The following is a 9,587-nucleotide window of genomic DNA, read 5'->3' on the forward strand; positions in this document are numbered from 1 at the left end:
ATTTTTTTGTGTGTGTATTTAAATTGATCTTTTTGTATACTGAAAAATAGTTTAATTATTAATAATATATTAAAGCAATCCAAACCAATCATCAGCCACTTAAAGTAATATATTCTTTTGAAAAAAAAATTATTATTGGCCACCTAAAACTTTTCGTGTTTATTATTAATTAAGCAAAATAAAAACTAATTTTGTCATATTACATGCATGTTAAAAATATAAATTCTAGTTGATATGGAAGGTAAATGAGCAATCTAGAGTTGGGGAATGGGGATTATAGTTAATAGTTTTTTTAGTTTTTAGTTTTTTAAATATTAAATATTTGATAGTTAATTAATTTTTGGCCCACGGGCCGGCCCAAGCCCAACCTTGGTCAAGCCTCAAGGGCCAGCGAGCTGACTTGGGTCGGGCTTATAAGCCTCAATTTTAAATGGGCTCAAAAAATTCTAGCCCAACCATACCCAAGAAGCGGGTTGGATTGGGCTGGCCTTACGGGCTAAGCCCATTTTGACGGCTCTATACATGTAAGCACGTGATTTTTGCCCTATATGAGAATTACTCCCAAAACTAAAAAAAATAAAATGATTTTTCTTTGGTGTGCAATTTTGTGATATTTTAATAATTATTTGTATTTGTCTGTGCGTGTTTATTTGCTAAATTAATAAAAATACAAAAATATATCGCATTTTGCATATAGGATTTAATTCTACAATTGTTAATAATTAGATGTGTTTTACAAAAATTAAAAAATTACAAAAATAGGCATCGTTTGCATTTTTAGCATTTAATGTCCAAATATACAATTTTATGCTTAATTATTATTTAATTGTGCGTTAATTGATATTGGGAGTTAATTTGCGCTTTTATGACTTAATTTAGTTCTTAATAATAGTTTAAATATTTTTATAATTTAGTTTTAGAAAAATAAAAGAAGAAAAGAGAGCGAAAATATAAAGAAAGTAGGAATTGGGCCTCTTCTTCGATTTCAAGCCACAGGCCCAAAAAATGGCCCAACCTTCCCTATGACCCAGTCCATTTCGAACTGGGTCGACCCAGTCCATAACCCAACACCCCTATTATTGTACAAAAAAAAAAAGTAAGAAAACCCTAAACCATCCCCCCCCCCCCTTATTCTCCTTCTTCTTCCTCAAGCTCCCCTCCCTAGCATCAATGGCTGCCCCTCCATCCTCAACACCCAAACCACCACCTTACGACTAGCAGTCCACCATCGTCATCCTCCTGCTCCAACGACCACCCACTTCACTTTCTTGTAAAGATGCTAACTTTGTGTTGAGATCTTCCAAGAACCCATCGTCTTCTTCATCCTCGTCGTCGTGCATAACGCAGCGTTGTAGCTGCTGCTTCACCTTCTTCTTCGTCTTCATCACCTCCCCACCTCCAAGCTCTTCATCAACACACACATACATAGCCGCGTCAACACACTTACACGAGCACACTCTCCCCCGCCATGCTGCTGCTGCTCGTAACCAGGGCTGCCTAGTCGTGGTAGTTTGTTTCTGTCCCCTCCATTATGCTGCTGCTGCTCGTAACCATGGTTGTCTAGTCGTGGTAGTTGTTTCCGTCCCCTCCATCGTGCTGCTGCTACCGTTGCTAGTTCGCCGGAGCTGGGTCGTCGTTGCTGCTGCCGGCGCTGCTGCTTCACGTTCCATGCTTCGGCTCTTGCTTCGTCTTCTTCGTTATGTCAAAGTTTCGTTGGTTTCATTTAGAGTTCGTTCGATGTTCGTTGTTGGTCATTTACGGTTAGTTGTTCTAAGTTTTATTTTTGTCCATATTTTTGTTTGATATTTTCCGAATCCAAACTCGTTAAGTGATTCAATTCTTGTCTTGTTCGTTGTTCATCGTTGAAATAATTTTCTAGTGTGTTCATGTGTTTGATTGAATTAATTTTCAGATTTCAAATGGAAAGTTAATTAATGGTTCTTCATGTTTGTTTTATTGTTTAAGTAAGAATTTGTTAGTTTGATGTTTGTTAGATTCAAATTGAAATTTAATTAATTGTTTCTTCAATTTGTTTCATATGTTTATGTATTGTTAGGAATTATTAATATTGTTAAGTTCAAGCTTAAGTTCATAATTGTTTATTCGTCGATCTTAAATTCGTCTAAAAAGAATTTAGTTGTGTTAAAGGAAATATATTGATTTAATCGTTTTAATCCGTCATGTTTGTTGTGTTAAAATAGATTCATTCATGTTCATACTTTGTTGGATGATCTTGAATCCGAATTTTGTATAGTTTGATTTCTTGTTTATCATTTATGATTATTTCTTGAATTTGTCTCATAATCTTGTTTTAAGTTTAAGATAGGAATTGTTTGTTGTAATGTTGTTAGAGTAGTTGATTTTAAGTTCAATATTATTGAATTTAGAAATCTAAATATACTTGTTTGTTGTTGTTGTTGAATCCGAAAATAGGATTGTTTGTTGCTAAATATTGTTCAATCAAATTTTAGTTGTTCTTTGTTGTTCAATTTGTGTTCATGTGATTTGTTGTTGAAATGTTGAAGAAATCATGTTCATGTGATTTGTTGTTGAAATGTTGAAGAAATCATGTTCATGAAATTTGTTGTTTGAACATTGTTAGAAATTAATCATATTGTCTATATTTTTGTTAAGTTTGATTAATTGATGTGTTATAGCTGATGGGTAGTTTGGTAATTCATAGTACTTTCGGGGGGTAAAATAGTAATTTGTAATAGGGTCGGAGGGGTAGTTTAGGAATTGTACATTTTATAATTGTTTATATGAAGCATGGGGGACAAAATGAAATGGGGTGGGTTGTGATATAGTTGTTTAATATAAAGGGGGGACAAGACAAAATTTAGTGGGGGAAATCTTGTATTTATTTATGTTAGGCATGGGGGACAAAATATAATGGGGTGGTGTGATCTATTTATTTAATGTAATGGGGATGAGTGGGAAGATAATGGGTTTGGTAGAGAAAATGAGTTGATTTTAATTGATTAAAAGATTTATGGGTTGGGGGATATATATAGGGAGGTCTTGAATCAGATTTAAAGAAGGAAAAAAAATTTAAGAGAGAAAAATCCGGAAAAAAAATACTAAGACTTTAGAAAAACAAAAAGAAAAACATTCTGGAAATTCAAAAGAAGAAGAATATACACCTGATATATAGTCCAAATATTCTGAGATACGGATGGAGAAATTAAGGGTTAAACACTAACTAGTCTTTCAAAAATCTGAAAAGTTTCCCTTTGCTTCTGTCCGTTGGTTGTTGTTGTTTCCGGATTTTGTCTTGATTTTAAAATCTGTCACTAAGTTTCTCGTCGCTGGTTGTTACTAGTTGCTGGGATTGCTGTTGTTGTATGCTACTGAATTTCTGCTGATCTCTCACTTTTCTTTTGCTTCCAATATCAGGTACACAACTGACACGTTGATTATTGTAAACTGAAACAGGAGGCATGAATACGAAAAATGAAGAATTGAAGTTCTAAATTTATTTTGAATTATATTCTTAATTTTATTTGTATATATAAATTATTTAGCTTACAAAAATCGGAATCATGTAGCTATTTAATGTATATATAGTGGAACATCCAACGATAGCTTAACGGATGAACTATCTATATATTGCTTAAAAATAAATAAATGGTGTAGTAACTCCGTCTAAGTTAAAAATCAAACGAATAGACCATTTCCGAACTTGTAAGAAAATTGTTTAGTTAAATATATTGGTTAATTCCAGCATGTAATTGTTTTAGGATTAAAATTAGAATGCCCAGTAGATAAATAAATGGTGTAGTAACTCCGTCTAAGTTAAAAATCAAACGAATAGACCATTTCGGAACTTGTAAGAAAATTGTTTAGTTAAATAATATTGGTTAATTCCAGCATGTAATTGTTTTAGGATTAAAATTAGATTGCCAAGTTTTTTTTTTAATTTTTGACAAACTGAGAACATGCCTAGTATAATATAATTAGGTAGTAATACGTGAAGCCCAGGTTTAGTTTAATGCCATATACGTTGGGCCTGTGCCCGTATTGGCAACTGACTGCCTTGCTTGTATCATTTTTCAGAATTTACGAATCATATTCGAAACTCAACTACAACAACTCAAGCATGTAAATAAATTAAGACTTTTTCTCTTTCATTTTTTGTAGAGACAATTTTAATAGAAAATATAGGCACTTTAGGATTATCCTGATAAAAATAAATGAGATGAGCCTCGCCAAATAAAACGCACAAATTGCGGGGCCCTCGATAAATGTTTAATTAAAATTACTTAGACTTCGGGATGAGCCGTTTAGCAAAATTCCACGGCCTTACCCAAAAATAATAATACAATAATTGCTTCAGGCGTGCATTTTAATAATCTTACCTTCTTAAATTTGGGTGCGCATTTATGTGACCCAAATCCAAATCTCAACGGAGTCAGAATATATTAACAACCATGGGCGCATTGATTGTGACGTGGTTCGAAATGCATTTTTACAATGTTGTAATTCCATAAAAAATAAATAATAATAAAAGCGGTTTTAAACTTAATGAAAGCACATAAGTAATAACATGTGATAAATCAGATATCTAGCCATTATAACAATTTAAGCGATCGTGCTAGAACCACGGGATTCGAGGGTGCCTAACATCTTCCCTCGGGTCAACAGAATTCCTTACTTAGAATTTCTGGTTCGCAGACTTCATTTGGAAAGTCGAATATTTTCCTCGATTTGGGATTCAAGATAAACCGGTGACTTGGGACACCAAAAGCCAAATCTTTCCCAGGTGGCGACTCTGATTAAATAAATAATCCCATTTCGAATATTGTCACTTAAATTGGAAAAACTCCCTCGCGCATTCAACCCTTCGGGGCGGGCGCGCAAAAAGGAGGTGTGACAGCTCTGGCGACTCTGCTGGGGATTCGAACCCAGAACCTTTGGTTCAGGGTTCAGGAATTCGAGCTTAAAATAATTGTTATATTTGGCTTTATTATCTGATCTTTATTACATGTTTTTGGCATAACGTGCTAAATGTTGTCTTTTACCGCTTTGATATTATCTGAACTGTATATAAACTGTGCCGAAACCCTTCTCTTCTTACCTCCGGGGAGAAGCTCGCTGGTCAAGACTCCCCATTTTGTTAGTGTCAATACCTTAAATAAGAAAGAGGCCGGACAAGTTACAAAGCCGGACGATCTCGCGGGTCCCCGGTACGTAGCCCCCTCCTCGACTCGAGTTGTCCGCTCGGGTACACAGTCTAAAACATATACACAGGTTATAAACCTAGCATAACGAAACCTCATGTTGGATCCCTAGTAGGAACGATTATTTGTATCATGTTGCATTTGACGTAGGGGACTCAACACAGGGGTTGGGTCCGTCTAGGACAGGCAACCTGAAATGAAAAGACCATCATGTTGCATCCCGTTTATTTTGCTTCAGATCTGCATGTTGACCGGTATCTAAAAAAAAATTAAAAAAAAAAAGAGGAAAGAAAAAAATAGCAGCGTAAGGAGATAATTACTTATTTTGGAAAAGATAAAACTAATGTCCAAGTAGTGTCAAAACCTCACCGGAATTTTCTTTAAAAAAAAATGAAAACAAAATTTGTCTTTTAGTTTGATTTATGTATAAAAACAAAAAAAACAAAAAAAAATTCCTTTTAATTACTTTCAAAATCCAAAAACGGGTATTTATTTAAAAGTAAAAAAAAGGGAGAAAAATCAAAACTCAAAAAAAAAAGGGTATTTGTTCCGTTTTTTTATAAAATAAAAAAAAAGATTTTCGAAATTTAAAAAAAAAGGGTGAAAAGAAGTTTAAAATTCATAAATATTTCCTTTAAAAAAAACGAAGTATAAATAAAAAAAAATTCCAGGAAAAATACTTTTTTCCTTTAAAAGATTGTAGTCAGAAGGGGTTTAGTTTATTTGTACTCTACGCCTGATTGACCGAACTACGCCGGTTTGATTCTCACAGGGTGTGAGATACGTAGGCAACCCTCATCGGGTCCAACCTCCCCTTTTTCAGAAATAGCCAAAATGTTAGAATATTTTTTTTAACTTCATCATAAATGAGTAGGGTGATGCTGTTTTGTCAAGAATAGCCGAATATTCCCGAAAAGGACGCCGGAAGGCTGACTTTGCACAAACAACCATTTTTTTGTCATTTTGAACTTTGACCAATTTGCCTGACAGCCTTGGAATCCTCGTCCCCGAGGCTCTGTGAGGCCATGTTCCCAATGTCGTGTCACCATTCTAAAAAAAATCAAGTGATGTTTTTGTTGTCAAAAACAGCCGAATGTTCCCGAAAAGGACGGCGGAAGGCTGACATTGCATAAACGGTCATCTTTGGTCATCGTTTTATTTTTGACCGGTTGATCCTTGCAGCCTTAAAATCTTCATTCCCAAAGTACTAGAAGGCGCATTTGAAAACCGAGTCCATTATTTTGAAAACAAAATCTTTTCTTTTAAAAAAAACACATAGATAGTTTTTTTTTTTTTGAGTCTAATAAAAGTTTTTCGTTGGCATAATCACCTTAATAAATGTGCAAGATGAGCACAATGCAAAATGAGCACTTTTCGATAATGACTAAAATCCCTGTCAAGTTACGGCTATGGTGGAATGATCTAGGTCTTGAAGGACAAGGTGAAGTCAAGAAATATCTGAAAAGTCTCACGGGTTTACTGGAAATCCAGCCTCGGGGAGATATCATAAGAGCTTTGGTCACTTACTGGGACCCAGCGCACAATGTTTTCCACTTCTCCGATTTTGAACTCACCCCAACTCTGGAGGAAATGGCTGGGTACATCGGAAATGCTGAACTTCCATTAAGGCAAAGATACCTGGTCGCCCCAAGAGCTGTCACGGTGCATCGATTTCTAGACTCACTAAAAATACCCAGGACGGTCCACAACCCAGATTTGGCCGCCGGTTTCTGTAATCCATGTTTCATATACGACAGGTATGGTCATGTAGGAGGATTCAACAATCCGATTAACAAGCTATGCAGCAAAGGAAGTCGTCAGAAGTGGGATAAGCACAGACGGGTGGCTTTCATGATAACATTTTTGGGCCTTCTGGTATTTCCGAGGAAAGATGGGAATATTGATCTGAAAATATCCGGGGTCGTCAGTACTTTGCTCACTCAAAATGACAGTACTCTCGCGCCTATGGTGGTATCCGATATCTTTCGAGCTCTCACAGCCTGCAAAGCCGGAGGGAATTTCTTCGAAGGTTGTAACTTGCTGCTACAAATATGGATGACTGAACATCTCTGCCATCGTTCCGAATTTTTGAGCCATGTTTCTTCGGAGAAGACTTGCATAGAAGAGTTTTACACGAGAACCAAAGACATCAGTCTACCCAAATGAGTTATGGCATGGACGTCATTCTTTCAAGCTCTTACTGCCAGCCAAATACAGTGGACACTGGGATGGTTGCCTGTTGATGAGATCATGTATATGCCAGCAACTAGAACTCATTTCCTACTGATGGGACTTAAGAGCATTCAACCTTACGCGCCCTGCCGAGTCTTGAGACAACTCGGAAGATATCAGATAGTGCCACACGAGGAAGATCTTAGTGCTCAAACAATTGAGATAAGCCCTGACGGACAATTTCCTGAAGCAAAAATCCGCCAGATCTGGAATGAATGTCAATATTTGAAAGCAGATACTTGTGTGCATGATCGGGCCAAAAGTGAAATGGCGCCAGATTACCTTGCATGGTACAGAAGAGAACTCGAACACGAAAGGCCGGCTAAAAGACCCCACATCTTAAATTTCGCCAAGTCATCGCAAAAGTAGTGGGATTGGTTGGCAAAAGAAAGAGGTTATCGTACCGAAATCAGCAAGTTGAAGCAACAAGTGGAAGGTCTAAAATATGAGCACAACGTGCAAGTTGCTACCGATTTGGGAGAAAAGAACAGGTTGGCTCAGGAAAACGAGATGCTCAAGGCCCGGATCAAACAAATGAGGTTAGATGCTGATAACCAACAAAGGAGCCATTCAGATGAACGATTGATAAAAGCTCTAAGGACGGAAATTGGGGAGCGCCGGACTGAGTCAGAAAATATCATAGCGGGGCTCGAGGCACACTGGGCAAGAAGGACAGAAAAACGTAACCGGCACCTACAGCAGTTGAAAAGGGATCACGAGCGAACCATTGCCAATATGAAGGAAAAGGTGGACAGAGCGCTTGAGCAAACCCGAACCCTAGGAGTTGAAAATAGACATTGCCGCAAGCTTTTAGCCCAGATGGAAGTAGAAATTCGGCAGTGGCAAAAGCAATGCCTCCAGGATTCTTGGGTTATGACAACCCGTAATGATCAAATAGAGCACTTACTTAAAGAGAAGAGGCGAACCAGGGATAAGATCGGGACCATTGCCCATGCCATCATCAGAAGATGTCTACGGTGTGAAAACATGACCACCATTACCGTTCTCTCGGCAGTGATGGTGTATGTCAAGCAAACCATGCATGAGCTGGAACAACTTGAAAGGGATCTCACACCTAAGACCGCGGCAAGGCCGAACGATGCCCCGCGGGCGCCAATTCTCGAAACCTTGATGTATTCATAGGTCGAGTCTGCATCTTAGCATTTTCTGTCCGTCTTTTCGCATCAGGGTGCATTAGTTTGTTTTGAGTCTGCATTTGTTTTCAAGGTTTGTTTATTTTCCCCTTTTTTTCAAATGTTGGTTGTAATAGATTGCTTCAAGTAATAAAATGAGTGCTTCTTTTACACTCCTCTATCCCGAACTACGCAAGATCTGATTCACGCGGCATCGTGATACGTAGGCAATCCTCATCGGATCAGGTCACATTTTTAACTGCAAATAATAAAATAAAATAAAAAGAAAGAAAAATGGTGATAAAAAAAAAAGCCTAAGGAGAAGCCGGAATGACACATGTCTTTGTTGCAAGCATGTAAAAACTCCCCTGACTGTATAGGTGCATCACACCCCAATGTGAGATTACCTGTCTGTTATTTGTTTTAAACTAACCGTCATGTTTGCTGATAAGTTCAGGTTCCTAGAAAAGTGGTTTGGTTTTGTGGTAATCTGGCCTCTCATACATACTTCACGAGATCAAAAGGAAACGTCCAGCCACCCGTCACTAAATCAAGAGGAATTGCTCATACATATTTCACAAGGTCGAAGGGAAGTGTCGAAATGTCTTCAAAAATTCCTCTGCCAACGATTCCTATTTCGGAGGAAAGTTCAATCTCAGTCATCCCAACTTCTGAGTCAGCAACTGTCGAGGAAAATAGGATTCTGCGTCTCCGCATGATGGAAATGTGGGACGCCTGGGCCAATGGAAAAGAGCCACCAAGTGCGATCCCTGGATTCCCTGAGCTTTTTCCTAGGGCAAGTGGGACCTCCAACATCCCCACAAGTTATCCAAATACCCCACTGGGATTTCCTACCATCTCAACCTACTTTACTGGAACACCTTCTGAGTCTCGCCCCCAGGTGTTAGCTACCGGAGCGGTTTCAAACATATTCACTGCTCCACCTTGTTCATCCACAGCACAACCTGTCTTACCCAGGCCTAACTTCGATTCATCATCCTTCACATTTCAAGCACCACCTCTTCCATTAGAACCTAGTCAG

The sequence above is a fragment of the Nicotiana tabacum genome, chromosome 16 (genome assembly GCF_000715075.1).
Source record: "Nicotiana tabacum cultivar K326 chromosome 16, ASM71507v2, whole genome shotgun sequence".
Taxonomy (NCBI): Eukaryota; Viridiplantae; Streptophyta; class Magnoliopsida; order Solanales; family Solanaceae; genus Nicotiana; species Nicotiana tabacum.